This window comes from Asterias amurensis, chromosome 16 (genome assembly GCF_032118995.1).
Source record: "Asterias amurensis chromosome 16, ASM3211899v1".
Classification (NCBI taxonomy): domain Eukaryota; kingdom Metazoa; phylum Echinodermata; class Asteroidea; order Forcipulatida; family Asteriidae; genus Asterias; species Asterias amurensis.
In genome coordinates this window covers 11974230-11991649 of record NC_092663.1, presented here as the reverse complement: position 1 = coordinate 11991649, position 17420 = coordinate 11974230, and the positions used below count along the sequence as shown (strand labels likewise).

The window sequence follows — 17420 nt, the reverse complement described above, 5'->3', positions numbered from 1 at the left end:
GGATCTCAATGAGTTGGATGGCACTCCAAAGCTCCGTACAATAGAGATCCCACTGGGAGATATTAAAAACTGCAGGGGTAGTTCATAAACCTATGACCTGTGTGACCTGTGAGGGTCCTGTGAGGATCAGAACATCTGATTGGGCATCTTGGTGACTATGGGTGCGTTCGTTTAGCTTCCCTGGGTCCACCCCGGTCTTCCCCGGTGCGTTCGAATAGCTTTGAGGTCATTCCATGGGCTCACCCGGGTCAGCCCCAGTGCCCTGCTTGTGGAGTGGGTCACTTGGGGGCTGGCCCTAGGTGCATGACGTCACTACGAGAGCGGTGAGTGACCGTTCGTTTAGCTCTTGTCATGGGCTCACCCGAGGTAGCACCGCGGGGTAGACCCAGGGAAGCTAAACGAACACACCCAGAATAGAGGGATGTATGATGCAAGAACGCTTGGCCTGTACAAGGCTGTTGAATCGTCAGTGAAGGACGTTCAGTTTGAAAACTTAGAAGAAATAATTATTCCCGATTGAAGCCGTAAAATAATTGCTTGTTACATCAAGAAGAAAAAAAATACAAAAGTTAACAAAATAATAAGGCAAAATGATGGAAGGATATTGGTTAGGAAATGCCCTGGGCAGATCATGGGAACGTATTCATGAAAAAGGGGATATGACTTCCTATCTCGGGGGCGATTCCCACTTGGCAAATATTGCCCCTTTTGTTGACTAGAAATGTCAAAATGTTGGACTTTGTTAAATTAAAAATGAAATAGATCTTATGGGCTCAGGAATACTTGTTAAGGGGGTCAACTTGAAAGTGAATTTCTCAATGCAATAGCTATCAACATAATACTGAGGGCGGCTTGAAACGTTTCGGTACGAACATATTTAATCAGCAATGGTGTCATTATTTTATTCACGGAAGTGATTTAATTGTCTATTTGGAATTGGAAAGTTTGACCTCACCCTATGCATGAGGCAGGTGTCTCGAAAAGATGGAATAGATTTTATTCGTCCATCAAAATCACACGCTTAAAAATCACAAGCTGAAATTTCCCTTTAGAGTACAAGAGCCACCACTCCTTCAAAAGAGATTTTACTCATGGTTGTACCCGCAAGTTTACTTTTCATATTTATATTTATAGTTAATTCTTATTCTCCACACCATGCAAAGCTTCAAACACCATTATTTCGGAGGTATTTCGAAGCTATTCCATCTCAACCACAAGGGAGTTTGTTTTCCTAAACATCGGGAAGATTTGGGGTTTTGAGTTGGAGAAATCGGTGGATTGTGAAACGTGCAACATACAAAGGATACAACGGAATAAATAATTCTAAGCCCATGTAAATAATAACAACAAATCGATAAAATCTAGTTGCGTGGACGGACCTCAGTTGAGGTATCGAGTTCAATTCAAATATTAATCCGAAATCCGTTGGTTTGAATCCCTCTCCAAGTCAAATTTTCTTTGTTCGATCTAAAAAATAATTAAAAAAATTACCCAGTCAGTGTCCATTGTGGTTTATATTGATTATTCAATATTTTTATGAGAAATTATTTCTTTCTCAAAAACTACGTTACTTCAGAGGGACACAATGTTTTTTTTACTGTCAACATCTCTACATTGCTCGTTACCAAGAACATTTTTATGCTAACAATTATTTTGTGTAATAAACAATAGTATCCAGTGCTTTAAAATGAACTAAATACATTTTATTTTATTGTATTATTTCGATCATAATTGATACTTGAAAACAAGTCTTTCAAATGAGATGGAGGGGTTGCTTCTCAAAACTACATTATTCACACAACTCACAAACCTTCTGCTGTCGATTTCACAAAGAGTTAGGACTCGTCTTATCTCGAGTTAAGACGAGTAACGCGTCCTAACTTGGGATTAATCTTAAGGTCTGCATGCTACAGTGCAGGGTTGGGACTCGTCCTAAGTCCTAAGATTAGCCTTAAGTTAGGAAGAGTTTTGTGAAATCGACGGCTGGGCTTGTGTTTGATCAGATTCCAAGCGGTTTATAAAGCAATCAAAATTGCCATGGAACAAACGTTAAAGCCATTGGACACTTTCGGAACAGAAAGAAAAGGAATAAAAGTTCACAGATTTACAAATAACTTACAGGGTTTACAGAAGGTATTGGTGAAAGACTTCTCTTGAAATACTATTCCATGAAATGCTTTACGTTTTGAGAAAAAGCAGTATTTGTTGCTCCATGAAACTTCTTACAAAATTATAACAAAACATCTGATCAGTGATTTGATGTAATTCTTACAAAAACATTGCAATGAAATAAATTGTAGTTTGCACAGTTTTCTTTCCAAATTGGGGAGGTAGTGCTTTCTGCTCTACCAGGCAGGCTTCGGATTGATGATACCCAAGCCCATATCCGACTGTAAAGGGGTAACCCTGTTTCAGCCCTATGAGTATAAGGTGGCATAGGCTTCTAGAATAAAATAATTGTAGCCCACACCTTGAAGTAATATGCCTGTGATTTTTTTAACAGAACTCGGGAAAGTACTAAATATAGAGTGCTAACACACATCGGTGTATATATAATAGGGGTAAAAACCAAAATGAATTTTCTTTATTCCCGATGCAAATTTAACATCTATTAAAAGATGATAGTGGTTTGCCATCCTCTAGTTTTTTTTTCTAAAACGGCACATCGTGTACCTTTTTTTGCTTTGAATATCTCATCACAATACCGGGTATAGGTTCAGAGATAATATAAACATTGCTTCCACATTCCGGTAAGAGGGAGCGTATTCTCAAGGACATTATAATGAGTTGCAAGGAAATGGTCCGTCGGATCGGAGATAATGGGTTCGAGACAAATTTGTTGAAATAATGACGTCCACGTTAAGACGGACACAATGGTCCTTGTCGAACATAATGATCTATGTCGGACATAATGATCCATGTCGACATAATGGTCTAAAATGCATGTTGTACAACCAACTATATACACCTCATAAATGAGCATTATTAAAGCATAACTAGTGTCTATTTTGGTTTATCTCTCCAAAATGCAACCAGGAATGCTCTCCCGCATGCAATCAGGATCGCCAACAATACAGGTACCTTCAAGACATTGCTCAAAACCCATTTATTCCGCCAGGCTTTTTATTAGATGTTTATGTGGCCTTTTGCCGAATGTCTTTTAATTTCTGTTGTTTGTTTTTTAAGTATTGTTCTCGTAATTTTCAGTGTGATTTCCATTTTTTTAATCTTTTTAAATTATTGTTAATATCTGTATATTGTTGTAATACGCATCTGTACATATTTCTTATGAAAATTGCGCCTAATAAATGAATAAATTATTAATATTATTATTATCTTTATTTCAAAGTCTTTTCTCATGTTGTCGTGTGTATGTATTTTTGGCCTGTTCTTGCTGTATTTTTATCCAAATAAATACAATAAACCAATCAGTTCATAGATGATTTTGTGAAAAATGAAAATCTCATTTTGAATTCCAAACAGTCCTCAAGCTCAAGCTGAATGTAAATAAATACCATGCAGTAGGTTTTATTAGAGTTCCCGTTGCCTTACTCGGCGGAATTACCCTTTTTATTTATTCATATTTTAACGTAGTAAAACATCTTTTGCACTAAATACGTTATTTTTTTTTAAAGTAACTGCAATAAGTTATTTATTCCAAATTACCTTAACATTGCATTTTATTGTGAGCACATTGTTCCCTCAACCATTTGCACAAAATAATAGAAGAAAGTATTAATTCATGCACGTGATAATAATATGTATTCAAGATTTGTCCAATTTAGTTTCGACTGTTCATTTGGCATTTAGCCTAGATTCATAATGATAAGTTGCTTTCTGAAGTAAACATATATCGCAAGTCGTTGACAAAAACCAACATAATTTTCCATCCAATTTGAATGAAGTATCATGCATAAAACGCAAAAGTAAACTGTTTGAGGTGTGGCCTGCTGAATTCTTAAATCCTTCGTAAATATTATCAATATTATTGAAACGTGAAAAATTATTAAACAGAAGAGAATCATGGGAAAATTGTTATTTGTTGAAGAAAAACTGTTTTTTTGTAACAAGTGAAATATTTGCTTTATTTGAGAAAGAGATTTGTTGCACAGAATCCTCTTACGTATTTGTGTGTGTATACTAGCTGTCATATTTAAGGTATTTTAAAAACATTTAATGTTATATTGATCGAAACTTATCAATCAAATAATCAATTTGCCAATAAATTCCAGAAAGCTCTTTTCGAAGTCCCTTCATATATCAAACAACCCATTTGTTTTTAAAGTGTTTATCCGAATACCGATACTTTGAAACGGGCCTTGAATTTAATTCAAACAGTGAGAAATCTTTCTCTTATATGTGAAACTCAAAACCAGGAATGGTATAAGTTTTTTTCCTTTAATGGTCAGTGTAAATCTATTGGAATTCATAGTCACGTCGAATAATGTGGAATTGTGTAGGTTAATACGCTACCATTCTCGCATAGTCACACGGTGAGCTTTGCACGTTGAAAACTCGACGTTTTGGCGCAATGTGTGAATTTACTGCAGCTGCGCAGTAGGTATTTTTATTCGATCACTGTGAATCATCGACTAGAGAGGGAGTGGCTATCTAGTTATATGCATAAGAACCAGTGATAAGCTTCTTTGCAATTGGAACTCAATTCCAGACCTTTTTGGTATATAGTGAGTGTGAAAAACACGAGGCAGTAAAGGGAAAAGTCGAGCTGTTCGAACACGCTGTAGTCATTCTCACTGCGAGGGACAGACATAGAGTCAAAGATTATAGTACCTGGCAATAGAAACAAGACGGGAACAAAACGTGTGTGAGAAAAGCATCTGTAATTAACTCTGTGCTGGGAAAAAAAGGTAAGTGCATTTTGATGGCCTCAAAGTTGTCAGGATGAACAACATGTTTTATGTGTTGCATGATGACGAGTTGTTTAAAGGCACTGGACACTATTGGTAATTACTCGAAATTATTGTTGCCATAAAAACCTACTTGGTAATGAGCAATGGAGAGGTGTTGATAGTATAAAACATTGTGAGAAACGGCTCACTCTGAATTAACGTAGTTTTTTAGAAAGAGGTAATTTCTCACTTAGATAATAAAATACTTCTGCTGGTAGCCTTTTAATATGTATCTGAATGAAAGCACACAAAGTAATGTAAATGTTTTTCACTATTCTCTTGCAAATTCGATGACCAATTGAGTCCAAATTGTTTAGGTTTGTTATTTTATGCATATGTTAGGATACACCAAGTGAGATACTGGTCTTTGACAATTACCAAAGGTGTCCAGTGCCATTCTTTAATCAATCTTAAAAGTAGTTCCAAAACGGATGTGTTTTTATTGCGCATTATTATCAGATGCCCAACCTTTTACGCGTAGAATAAATCTTCACGCAAAAGTTGCCACTACCGAAGGAGAAACTCAATAAAGCATCAATTCTAATGTAGGTCTAGGATCTGGAGTTTAATTTTCAAGTATTTGAGGCTCTGGTGAGACGAGTGAAACCGTTAAATCAAGGTTTTGAAATAAGGAGTGTACGGTTTGGATTAAGCTAACTGCAAAGGTTGAGTTTCTTTGCATTTTTAAACGTACAAAGACAATTGTTTTTCGGTATATTCGAGATATTCAAAGAAAACCAATTCGTGTGTTCGTATAATATAGAAACCTGTGTGCAGCATATCGGCCCCTGTCCCTTCCTACATTATAACAACGAGTCCTCACAATAATTTCATTTCTGGAGCACATTTGAACATTAATTATTATGAGTTTTAAAGGAACACGTTGCCTTGGATCGGACGAGTTGGTCTATAAAAAGCGTTTGTAACCGTTTGTTATAAAATGTATATGGTTAGAAAGATGTTTTAAAAGTGGAATACAATAATCCACACATATTTGCCTCGAAATTGCGTGGATTTCCTTTTACTTTGCGAACTAACACGGTCGGCCATTTATGGGAGTCATATATGGCCGACCGTGTTAGTCGACGAGGTAAAAGGAAAACCGTGCAATTTCGAGGCATGTTTGTGTGGATCATTGTTTTCTACTTTTAGTCATCTCTCTGCGTTTTATAACAAACGGTTATAAACGCTTTTCAAAGACCAACTCACCGATCCAAGGCAACGTGTCCCTTTAAAGTACCAATATTACACACCATCCCCGTATTGTCAATGCATCTCAGCCCAAGTCTCTTTCTTGTACGACTTTTACTTATTAGGCTATACTGGACATTGAACCGTCATTTGTAATTATTCCAGTAACAAATTTCATATTTCGACGCAGCGTTATGACGATATTGATTATTTATTTTCTGAAATTGTCAAGCTGGGACAAAATGAACAAGGGCCCAATTTTAGAGAGACGCTAGTTTATTACAGGGCGAGCAAATAAATGCAAAACTGTTTTTTTCCCGACACCCGCCTCCATTCGTTATATTTTGTTTATGGCTTACATATTTGTATCGAGCTAATAAAAGGCCAGCGCAGTTTTCATCATAATTTGTTGCTGGATACTCTGAAGTATTTTTTTGCTGACAGCAATATTGGGCTATTGTTGGAAGCTATATTGCACAAACTAAACAACAAGTAAAACACAGCAAATTCAACGGGTAGTAGTACTAAAAAAAAAAAAAAAGGAACATGATAACAAATACCTAATAAACAATACAGCACAGACAGTGGACACTATTGGTAATTGTCAAAGACCAGTCTTCTGACTTGGTGTATGTCAACATGCGCATAACATAACAAACTTGGGAAAATTTGAGCTCAGTTGGTCGTCGAAGTTGCGAGATAACTATGAAAAAAAAGCAACCTTGTCACACGAAGTTGTGTGTTTTCAGATGCTTGATTTCAAGACCTCAAATTCTAAATCTGAGGTCTCGAAATCAAGTTCGTGGAAAATTACTTCTTTCTCGAAAACTACGTCACTTCAGAGGGAGCTGTTTCTCACAATGTTTTATACTATCAACTTCTCCCCATTAATCGTTACCAAGTAAGTTTTTATGCTAATAATTAGTTTTGAGTGATTACCAATAGTGTCCACTGCCTTTAACGGGTAGTAAAAAAGGAACATCATAAAAAATACCCTATAAACATTATGATCAATCCATGCTTAGCGAATTCACAGATGGGTAGCAATACTGTATCTCTGGCAGTATCATTCGCAACTGGACACACACCCTCAGAAATCTAAGACACGATTCTTGCTTGAATCGTTTTCTCAGATTCAAATGTTTTGGGGTGAAGATTATGAAAATTTTACTTCGAAGGGAACTTATCTCAACACGATCAACAGCTGCAGGGTCTTTTAGAACAGCTGAGTTTTTATTTTCATTTAGTTTTCGGGAGTATTTATACCAATTATCTATGACCATGTTAGTGACGCAACATCGTTAGTTAAGGCTGGTCAGAAAAACTTACATCTTCATTAACTAAACAACCCATAGCAGCAGGCTATACTTAGGTTGAATAAGCCATTGAGCTCTAAAAGTAACTGCGAATTACAATTAATGCCACGGTGTTTAAAACACTGTGTTACAGCACTTTACCGGGAGTGGATTTCACAAAGAGTTAAGACTAGTCTTATCTCGAGTTAGGACGAGTTACTCGTCCTAATTTAGGACTCGCCATAAGTTTTATATGTCTCCTAGGACTTAGTTGGGACATAGTCCATACTCTTTTTTTAATCGAACCCATGCAGACCCACATTCAGCACCTGTGAAATAGTTCAATAGTTGAAACACCCTTTGAGCAGGCCGTGGGAGTATACCAACCAATATAAAGCCATGTTGTTCAATGATGAATGAAACGCATATTAAATGCACCGTTAATAACTTATGGCATCTTTCCAGTGGAAAAATACGTGTTTCCGACCTTAATATGACAGTTTGGTTGACGTGCCACCAATAAGAGAAAGATTGCCATCACTTTGTACGTTGGAGCCATGAACATGATGTTACAGATAATCACACGTGCTGAACAAAAACCTTTTAAAATGTTTCAGTCATCATTAGTTTATACCATGAACTACCCGTTCACGGCCGTTCATTGTCCAGTCCCGGGCGCGTCCCGGGCAGACTTGGGTCAATCGTTCTCAGGCAGACTGGTCTCGGGTAAACCATGTTTCGATTATAGTCTCGCTATACCATTTACCCAACCACTTTCCTCAGACTCCTCCCTGAACGGTTGGGCTATTTGCCGACGAACGTATACATAACAGAGCAGTTCTTAACAACAGAACATTTTATGAGAAATATACGAAGGTTGCTTCACCAAAAACAAACCAAACAGGGAAACCAGAAGCCTGACACAGAACGCTTTGAAATTTCAATGTGAAGGCCTAAAAAAGCAATCGGTATTAGAAGGACGGGATGAAGACAGTCAAATCATTGAGCTAAGTCTCCTTCCACGACATCTCTTTATGAAACAAGATTGATAATGAAGTGGGCAAAAAACAGGTTTTGCGATCTGAAAGCTTCCAATTGACGTCTAGTTGGTTTGTATGACACTGCTCTAGATGCAAAGGTTGTTGGTTCGAATCCCACCAGGGTCATATGCCTGTGATTTTTTCACTGAGCTCGGTGAAAGTACTGAGTATACAGTGCCAACACACATCGGTGTTTATAGGTAAGAAACACAAATCTTTATCTCTGATGCACATTTCCATTTATTAGATCTTGATTTACCACAATACTGACCAATATATACCTGACCATTTCCAGAAACCAAAATTTATTACATTTTCTTTCTTCAAAACGTGACCGTCTTTCATAGTAGAACACTTTCTGTTCCAATTGTGTATTAGTATTAATTGATTGTAATTATTTCGCTCTTGCATAATCCAAGATGATCGAGTACTACATCAATATATTCTGTGATCTTTATTGTTTATTTAGTATCCACAAACGTCGCGCTGGGTTTCCACGGTCAAACTCAAATTAATATCCCGCGCATTTGCCTTTTGTCATTTTCAATGAGAGTGCTATCTTTCGTCGTCTTTGAGTTTTAATTAAGGCCACTCGATTGCAACATTTCAGGGTATAGTTTGATTTAAATTCCGATGCGGTATGTGTATAAGCGTTCTGCTTATAGATTATATAATAGCAGATCATCTTCTTCTGAAGTGTGCTGGGTCATCGCTAAGGGTGAGTGCTTACCCGTAGTCAGGTTGATCTTGCATTTCTTTGTAACGTTGGTACTTCGATTACAGTTCGTGCTTAGACCGTTTCGTCCCATGTGTTGTGTAACGCATGTAAAGGAACCCAGTGCTCTTATCGAAAAGAGAAAGGTTGCTTGATGCGCCATAGAACCTTGTAAACCCTTATAAGGTGCTACATAATGATATTGGGTCTCAGAATTCATCACTGCAATTACATAGCTATCTTTCTGAAAGTTTGTATTTACTCAGCGCGTTGAGTACCTTGTTTGTTTGTTTCGATATTATTATTCAAGAACAATCCAGTCTTTATATAATCATATCATCAACGATGATTTGGGATCAGGTTGGCTCAGTGCTTTCTTTTCCCTGCCTTTTACCTCTGTGGACCCTGGTTCGAATCCCACATCAGACCGGAGCCTTACATGTGGATTGTTTTTTATTCAGTCACTATCTGATTACGTGGGTTTTCTCCATTGGGGTTTTCCTCCCACACCTTATACTGAATATGTCTTCTCGTTTTTTATTCATCCTGTTATTGGCGTTACTTGGTGCTGTTGGGTGTGTTATAAATAAATAAGACGACATATCCTACAAATAGTGGCGAGTCTAGCAAAACAAATACTCAAACAAAACACTTTGAATACATAGCAAAAACTATATGGCTGTGATGATATTGACATCAAGTATTATCACAGGGTCTACACAAGATTGGAACAAAATGACTCAAGTAACACATACGAGAAAATAGAATTAGCTGTTGCAACCAACTTACCAACCAAATGGACCGAGGGTATAAATGCAAAAAATAGTTAATGGCCTGACGTTTCGACCCTAGCAAAGGCTAACATCAAGTAATACATACCTTACATATACTGGGATCTTCGAAGGAAACATTTTGTGCATAGAGGGCATTCTTCTGTCTACAATTCACAGGTTATAACATCACAGGCGTATCCGTTCACGTAACGATTGTTTTGCATGGTATCTGAGATCAAAGAACAAAAGTAACCGACATTTCAACAATACTATCAAGTTGAGAAATACTTATCATTCAGCCCCTTTCACACGAGAGCAGTTTAGCAAGTGTCCCTTGTTAAATTGTTGTAAAGTTTTTACAAAATGTACCTTGTGTGAAAGGACAACAGAATTGTTTTCTACACTGTCCAAGTTCTCTTGCAAAATCTTGTCAAACATTGCTTAATTTTACAACCACGTTAAAATTAAGCAAGGGACCCAAGTTAAATTGATGTCGTGTGAATAGCACTTGTCAACATGCTGATAAATAACGCAACGTTGTACAACCGGCGTAAACAGTTTCAATAATTACGAGATAACTCCCCCATTGTCATAACGGGAATATTGTTTCTCTGTAAAATTTGTTTTTAACCCGAACAATTAATTCAACTACACAATATTCTTTCCCAAATAATCAGTCCTTAATTGTATAACTTTTTTTCGCTACTAGAACTGTCGGGTGTTGCATTTAGACCAAGTCGTTGAATGCATTAAGTCAATTATGGTCAGGGTCTTTTTCCTGTTGATCTGTGTGGGTACAATATTGCATTACTTAACCTGCTTTCTACCAATTAGAGGGTAGTTTATTTGTGTTGCGAGTGAAACGTTTTCCATTGGGTTGCAATCTAATAAGTAAACTTGTCTCCTTGATGTTGTGCTAACATCAGCAGATCAGTGAATTAGATTGCTGGCTGGCGTTTCTGTGCATTAGCACTCTGCGTAGGTTGTATTAAACAAAGACATAGCCATCGAAATACAATCCCACTATTAACTGTAAAAAGATACCACATGCCACATCATGTTAGGATCACAAAGAACTGATATGACGTCACATGGCGCTGCTGTTCACGCCCTCTGTTGACTTGTGATAGACGAAGCCGCAGTAGTGTTTTCAATCAGTAACATAATATTGTTTTAATGGATACCAAAAAAAATCTGACATCGTGTGTATATTGACAATTTTTACATAAACGATCATACAATGTTTTGTGAACAACACAGCACGTTCAAGCTTAAAGGCATGGGCACTATTGGTAATTACTCAAAATGATTGCTAGCGCAAAAACTTACTTGGTACCTAACAAGCAATGGAGAGCTGTTGATAGTATAAAACATTGTGAGGAACGGCTCCCTGTGAGGTAACGTAGTTTTCAAGAAAGAAGTCATATTCCACGAATGTGATCTCGAGACCTCAGAATTAGATTTTGAGGTCCCGAAATCAAGCATCTGAAAGCACACAACTTCGTGTGACAAGGGTGATTTTTTGTCTTCCATTATTAATCGCGCAACTTCGACGACCAATTGAGTTAAAATTTTCACAGGTTTGTTATTTTATGTATATGTTGAGATACACCAAAATGAGAAGACTGGTCTTTGACAATTACAGTGCCTGAGATAGTCTATAAGATCGGTTGAAAAGGGCAGTCATCGCAACCCCATACCCTTTACTATACACCAGAAGGCTTATTAATGTTTTAGGCAACCTTTGCAATATGGCATATAGTCAGCCGCTGTTTCCCCCGCACTTTCAGTATTCATTTTTTTTTTTTTTTTTTACCAAGCAAACAATTTTGTTTTTACATTAAAGGCTCTGGGTACTTTTTCTAACACACAAAAAAATGTCCACAGAATGACATTAAAATGACACAATTTACAATCAATGGTGGTAGAAAGCTTCCCTTTAAATATTACTTGCTGAGGTGCTGTAGTTTTTTAGAAATGAGTAAAGCAAGTCACAAAAATAGTTTTCATCTCTAAAGACGACAGTTATTTTAGTATGTAAAACGTATTTTCATGACATTGTTTTACTAATTCCTCAAAAACTGCAGCACCCCAGCTAGTAATATGTTAAGGTAAGCTTTCTACTGTCGTTATCTCCACACAGTGTAAGTTAAATATAAATGTGACCCACTTTGTGAAAATGAGTGACATGTCGCCCAATGCAATATTAAGTTATGGACAGTTTAATGTGGAAAATGTAAAAAAAGAAAGAAAAAAAACCTGTTTTCTTTTCTTTTTAAGATCTTTTAAGATAAAGCTATGAATACAACAATTTTGTGTTAATACTTATGTCTAAATCTGTATCCTTTGGACACAATGGTAGTTTAAAATATCATTTTACTTGTATTTGTTTTTCAAAAAAAATGGTGTAGTGGCTAATTTCAAACGGGAGTAACTCAGTAACGCGATACACCCCAAAGCTTAGACACATACCAAATTACTGCTGCTGATGTGTTCTTTCAAGCCATGCATATAACTCACTTCCCGAAGTTGCCTACATCTGACTCATTTTCACAGACCAGGTCACAAATATGAGGACATTGTGTTTTGTGTTGCAAAAAGTACCCCCAATCCTTCAGGAACTTCTGCTACTGAATATCCTGCATTCAAATAATGTGCGAGCCGTTGATGAACTTGAAACTTCTGAAGGCCATGAGTTTGTAGACAAATAATGCATCAAATACCTGCGAGAGAGCGGCAGTGGTTTGCCATCTGGGACCTGCCGACTAATTATGACAGCTTTAAAAATAGATTGCCACTTCTGATGAACACTAGAATGCTAAGCCGACAGTTTCTTTTAAAGAAAGACAAATTGTTTGGAATAAAAACATCAATAAACAACGACCTGAAAGTATATACTGGACATTTATTTTACTGGTGCTTTTTGTCTCTCATAGCTTTTCCCATTGTTCAATAGGATATCAGTATCAAGATGTATCAAGATGTATGCAACACAATCCCTTTAACAAATGATTGGGACACTTCTGAGGGTTTGCCCATAGATTGAGAGGCGGTGAATGATAAACACTGTAATTAAAATGTACTAATTGGGTATTTTAGAAAGACTCGAGTGAGACTTTACCAATAAGTACATTTAAACCTCTCAGACGATTAAGTTTTGGTAAAGCATTTTCCAGAAAATTTTTGAATCTAAATTAACGCATTGTCTTAGCATCTTGTGACATTCTTGAACCATTGTTTCAAACCGAGATTGGATGTAATGCAGTTCCATTGTGTGTACGACAATGATCTGCATTTAATTCGTCATGAATATTATAGGCCTTCATCTGTGATAAGAAAGTGAGCGAATTTTGTCTTACCATAGTAGCTATGTCAGGCTAAATGTAATCAACACTTGACATCGAGAGAGCTGATGATTTCAAAGAATCATTGTTTCTTATGATTATCAGCTGCATTTCAAGTTGACAACAAGCCTGTAATTGGTTTTAGACGTTCTAACAGTCCTTAATACGCGTCAAGTGTGTGAAGCTGCCGCCTTTATCTCAAGATATCACTCAATATTTCCTGCGATTATTTAACGATAAATAATAATAACAATTACCTATAGCGCCAATCCATATGAAACATGTCACTGGGCGCTTAAAAGAAACACCCATAAAAATCCATACAGTTATAAAACCTTTGAGAAAACACAGTTAAAATGTAGTTAAATGCAGTACCTGTACACAGCAATCAAAATAAAAACAGTAATTAATGTAAATAGTAAAACATAATGTTCACATTCTTTACCTGTAAGTTGTATTTTTACCCGTCTATCTTAGGCTTTTTGTTTTTTTGGAAATGACAATATTCAGCAAGATGCTATGTCACTGAACAACAACAGAAATCCTCCGAGACACTATTGGTAGTTTCTCAAAATATTTTTTAGCAAAACAACTTACTTGGTGTCGAGTAATGGATAATAGTTGTTAAACTATTTCTGTGACGTCACGCTATTGTTGAAAGTGTAGATTATTTTTACGAATCTATACAGTTAAATGTAAATTCGTTACGAATCTACACTTAAGTGTAGATTCGTAACATAATCTACAGTTGAGTGTATTTTCATTACATTAGTTCAACTATAAAATTACTGTCTTTCCAAACTGAAAGATAGGATGAAGTGCAAAAAAACATTGGCTGGCTGAATATATGTTATCTTTCAATTTACAATTTGTTTTTCCAATTTAGAAAAATCACTTTAGTAACACAATATTTATTGTTAAGCTGAGTAAACTGACAATGTACTCGATAATGTTGCAAGCACTAAAGAATGCCTCGATCTATATGTTGTAAAATATTTATAATGTAACCAACCGTCGTTTGTTAATGTATACGAAAGTAGAGACAGACAAACTAGTGTTGTTACTATTGAGAAGCCCAATTCATTGAATTGAAACTGTGATTAACCAATGGGGGAAATAGTTTAAGCCAGAGAATAGACCCTAAAGTGTAGATTCGTGAATACAATGTACTCGACTTCGGCTCGCACATTCTGTTCACGAATCTACACTTTCTCGTCCATTCTCCTTAACAAAATATAAAACATTGTGAGAAACGGCTCCCTCTGAAGTAAAGTAGTTTTTTAGAAAGAGGTAATTTCTCTCACTCAAATAATAAATGACTTCAGCGTAAGCATTTCATTATGCATCTGAAAGCACACACAAAATAATGCAACAAGGTGGAATTTTGGTGACCAGTTGGGCCAAATTTTCACAGGTTTGTTATTTTATGCATGCGTTGGGATACACCAAGTGAGAACACTGGTCTTTGACAATTACCAATAGTGTCCAGTGCCTTTAAAACACGATTTGATGGACGTCCATGTGAATATTGGATGACGCGTAATGTAATCATTGTTTGATTGCAGTTACTATAGTAACTAGGTTGCGCTTCTTACGATTGTTGTCCATATGTGGCTATTTGTTTATGAGTACACAAAGATGTGATCTGGGTAGACGAAAGACAAAGGCTCACACTGTGTGTTCATCTCGAGTTATCTCGAGTTAAGATGAGTATAACTCGTCTTAACCTTAGGATGGGTTCAATGCGTCCTAACTGCTATTTGAAACCGTTTGTTATGAAATGCATACGATTAGAAAGATATTTTAAAAGTATCACTCGAAATTGCACGGTTTTCCTTTTACGTCGTGAACTAACACGGTCGGCCATTTTGTGGAGTCAAAATGATGACTCCACAAAATGGCCGACCGTGTTTCATTGCGACGTAAAAGGAAAACCGTACAATTTCGATGCATGTTTGTGTGGAGCATTATGTTCTACCTTTAAATTTAATATCTAGCTCTTTGCATTTCATAACAAACGTTATAACAACTCGACCGATCCAAGACAACGTGTTCCTATAACAAGGAACTTAACTCGTCCTACGTCCTAAGATTAATCCTAAGTTAGGAGGAGTTTGGTGAAATTGACGGCAGGTAAAAGTTTGAAATCTAAAAAAATATTAATAATAATACAAAGATTGACTTATCGTTGACCTGCTTCGTATGTTACTCGTTTAACGCAGTTGTTGTTTCCCTCTAAATTTCTTATGATCAAATTATGGAGCAATATGAAATCTGGTTATTCAAAGATAAACATCTGTTAAAGATTCGTGTTTGTTCAGAAACGGACAATCTAATAAATTTGAGAGAGTGACAAGTATTAACAAGAGCATAGCTTTTTTAAGAGCCAGAAATTCACAAATTAAGGATGTTTCAAACTTTAAATTGAGAAGGAAGATGTATTATGTTTATTTAATGTAGACCGACAAAGAACGCCGTTGAAATAAATTATAAAATGATAATACAATTTTTGTTTTAAATTGCAAAATACAAAAATCTCAGAATTGGTGTTATTATTTGAAGGGAATAGTTTCTGTGAAAATATATGTTTTCAGTGAAGGCAATGTCTAACAATGACTTGTATGCAACAAATTATGCAGTATTCGCCATGTTAACCCAGAATGGAGCAAATTATTGTGTACAACTATTGACTGCTGTTCAGCACTGCTACAAATTTAAAGTCACCTGGAAATAGAATTTTTTTTCTTTCAAACATAAGAGTATATGCTTACGAACAATTAAACAATTTTTTTTAGTAATTGTTTGTCACGATTTATATGTTTAAAAAATATATAAAGTTGTTTGGGGGCTGACTCCGCCTATCCCTTTTGTGACGTCAATCGTGGCAGACTTTGCCTGCAATGCGTATAGCAAACACACGTGCAAAGTACATGTACGTCCAAGTCGTGAGTTGGTACATTTCAAAAAGTGTTTTTCTGCATTCAGCAGCAATACACCAGGTCTGCATTGCCGGAAAAAACAAAAAAAAATGTACTTTGCAATTGTGTTTACTCTACGCATTACGGGCAAAGTCTGCCTCAATTGACGTCACGTACAGCGCCCTCTCGGGTCGGGGTCTACTCTTAAATTTGTAAATAACATAAGAACTGATTGTTTAAAACCTTAGTTAACTGTTTATTCACATTCCACTCATCGAAAAACATATATTAGTGACGAAAGCTTTGTTTTGAAAAAATACCACTTCCAGGTGACTTTAATGAAACAAGAAACTGTCTTGTATGCAGATTTTCGTTACCTCACCAAACCCTACGCTTTCCTCCTTGACACACAAACGAAACATTCCACAATTGATCGGTTACAAAATAATGTAAACTATGAAAAGCATTATTTGCAACTACAATGTCAAACTACCCATAGTCAATCTATAAATAAAATGGCTTGACGTAGAACAAATTGCAACCAAAATATTTGTTCGGCAAATGTCTCTCAAAATCTTCCCACACAACATATAACAAAAGTAGAATAAAGGAAGTAGGGGAAATTTGTATAATTTCCAATAATTATAAATGACCGGTTTTGCCTTTTTCCCACTTCCAACCTTTGAGTTCGAGACCTTAGCTCAGGTTTTCCATTATCGTGTTGCAACTTCGAAGACAAACGAGCCCAAATTTTCACAGGTTTGTTATTTGGTGCATATGTTGAGAAACACTATGTGGCGAGACTTGGCTTTGATAATTACCAAAGGTGTACAGTGCCTTTAAGGTATTTGTATTCCGGGTGTACCGTTTTTAATAAAAAGGGCATTCCCCATGGTCTCAGGAGGTGCAAACCTGTTGTTGATCTCCATTTTGAGATCCAGGTGCTGTGGAGATGTTTTTTGTCAAAACCTTCAAGCATCGAGATATCGATATAAATCTGCCGCTTCTCGTCTTCAGTGGACGTGATGTCAGAAACTCTTCACATTCTATACAATTTTAATTTGATTATGATTTATGAAATAATGACATGAAGCCAAAACAGAGGGTTTGATTTCTCAATTTCATTTTTGAAAATGAGTTGTAGAATCTGAAGGCCGGTATGGAGTTATTCATTACGAACAACCACAGCATTACATTCCACAGTAAAGCACGAACATAATACGGGAAAGACAGT

General features: G+C 36.4%; 1 protein-coding gene across 1 annotated transcript in view; it reads left to right on the top strand.

The window, feature by feature from the left end:
- The first annotated feature begins 4678 nt into the window (after positions 1-4678).
- LOC139949100 (uncharacterized) overlaps positions 4679-17420 on the top strand; it is a 101196-nt gene continuing 88454 nt past the window's right edge. The window contains exon 1 of the mRNA XM_071947506.1: positions 4679-4868. The gene's annotated coding sequence lies outside the window, so the exon portion shown is untranslated. The remainder of the gene's footprint in view (positions 4869-17420) is intronic.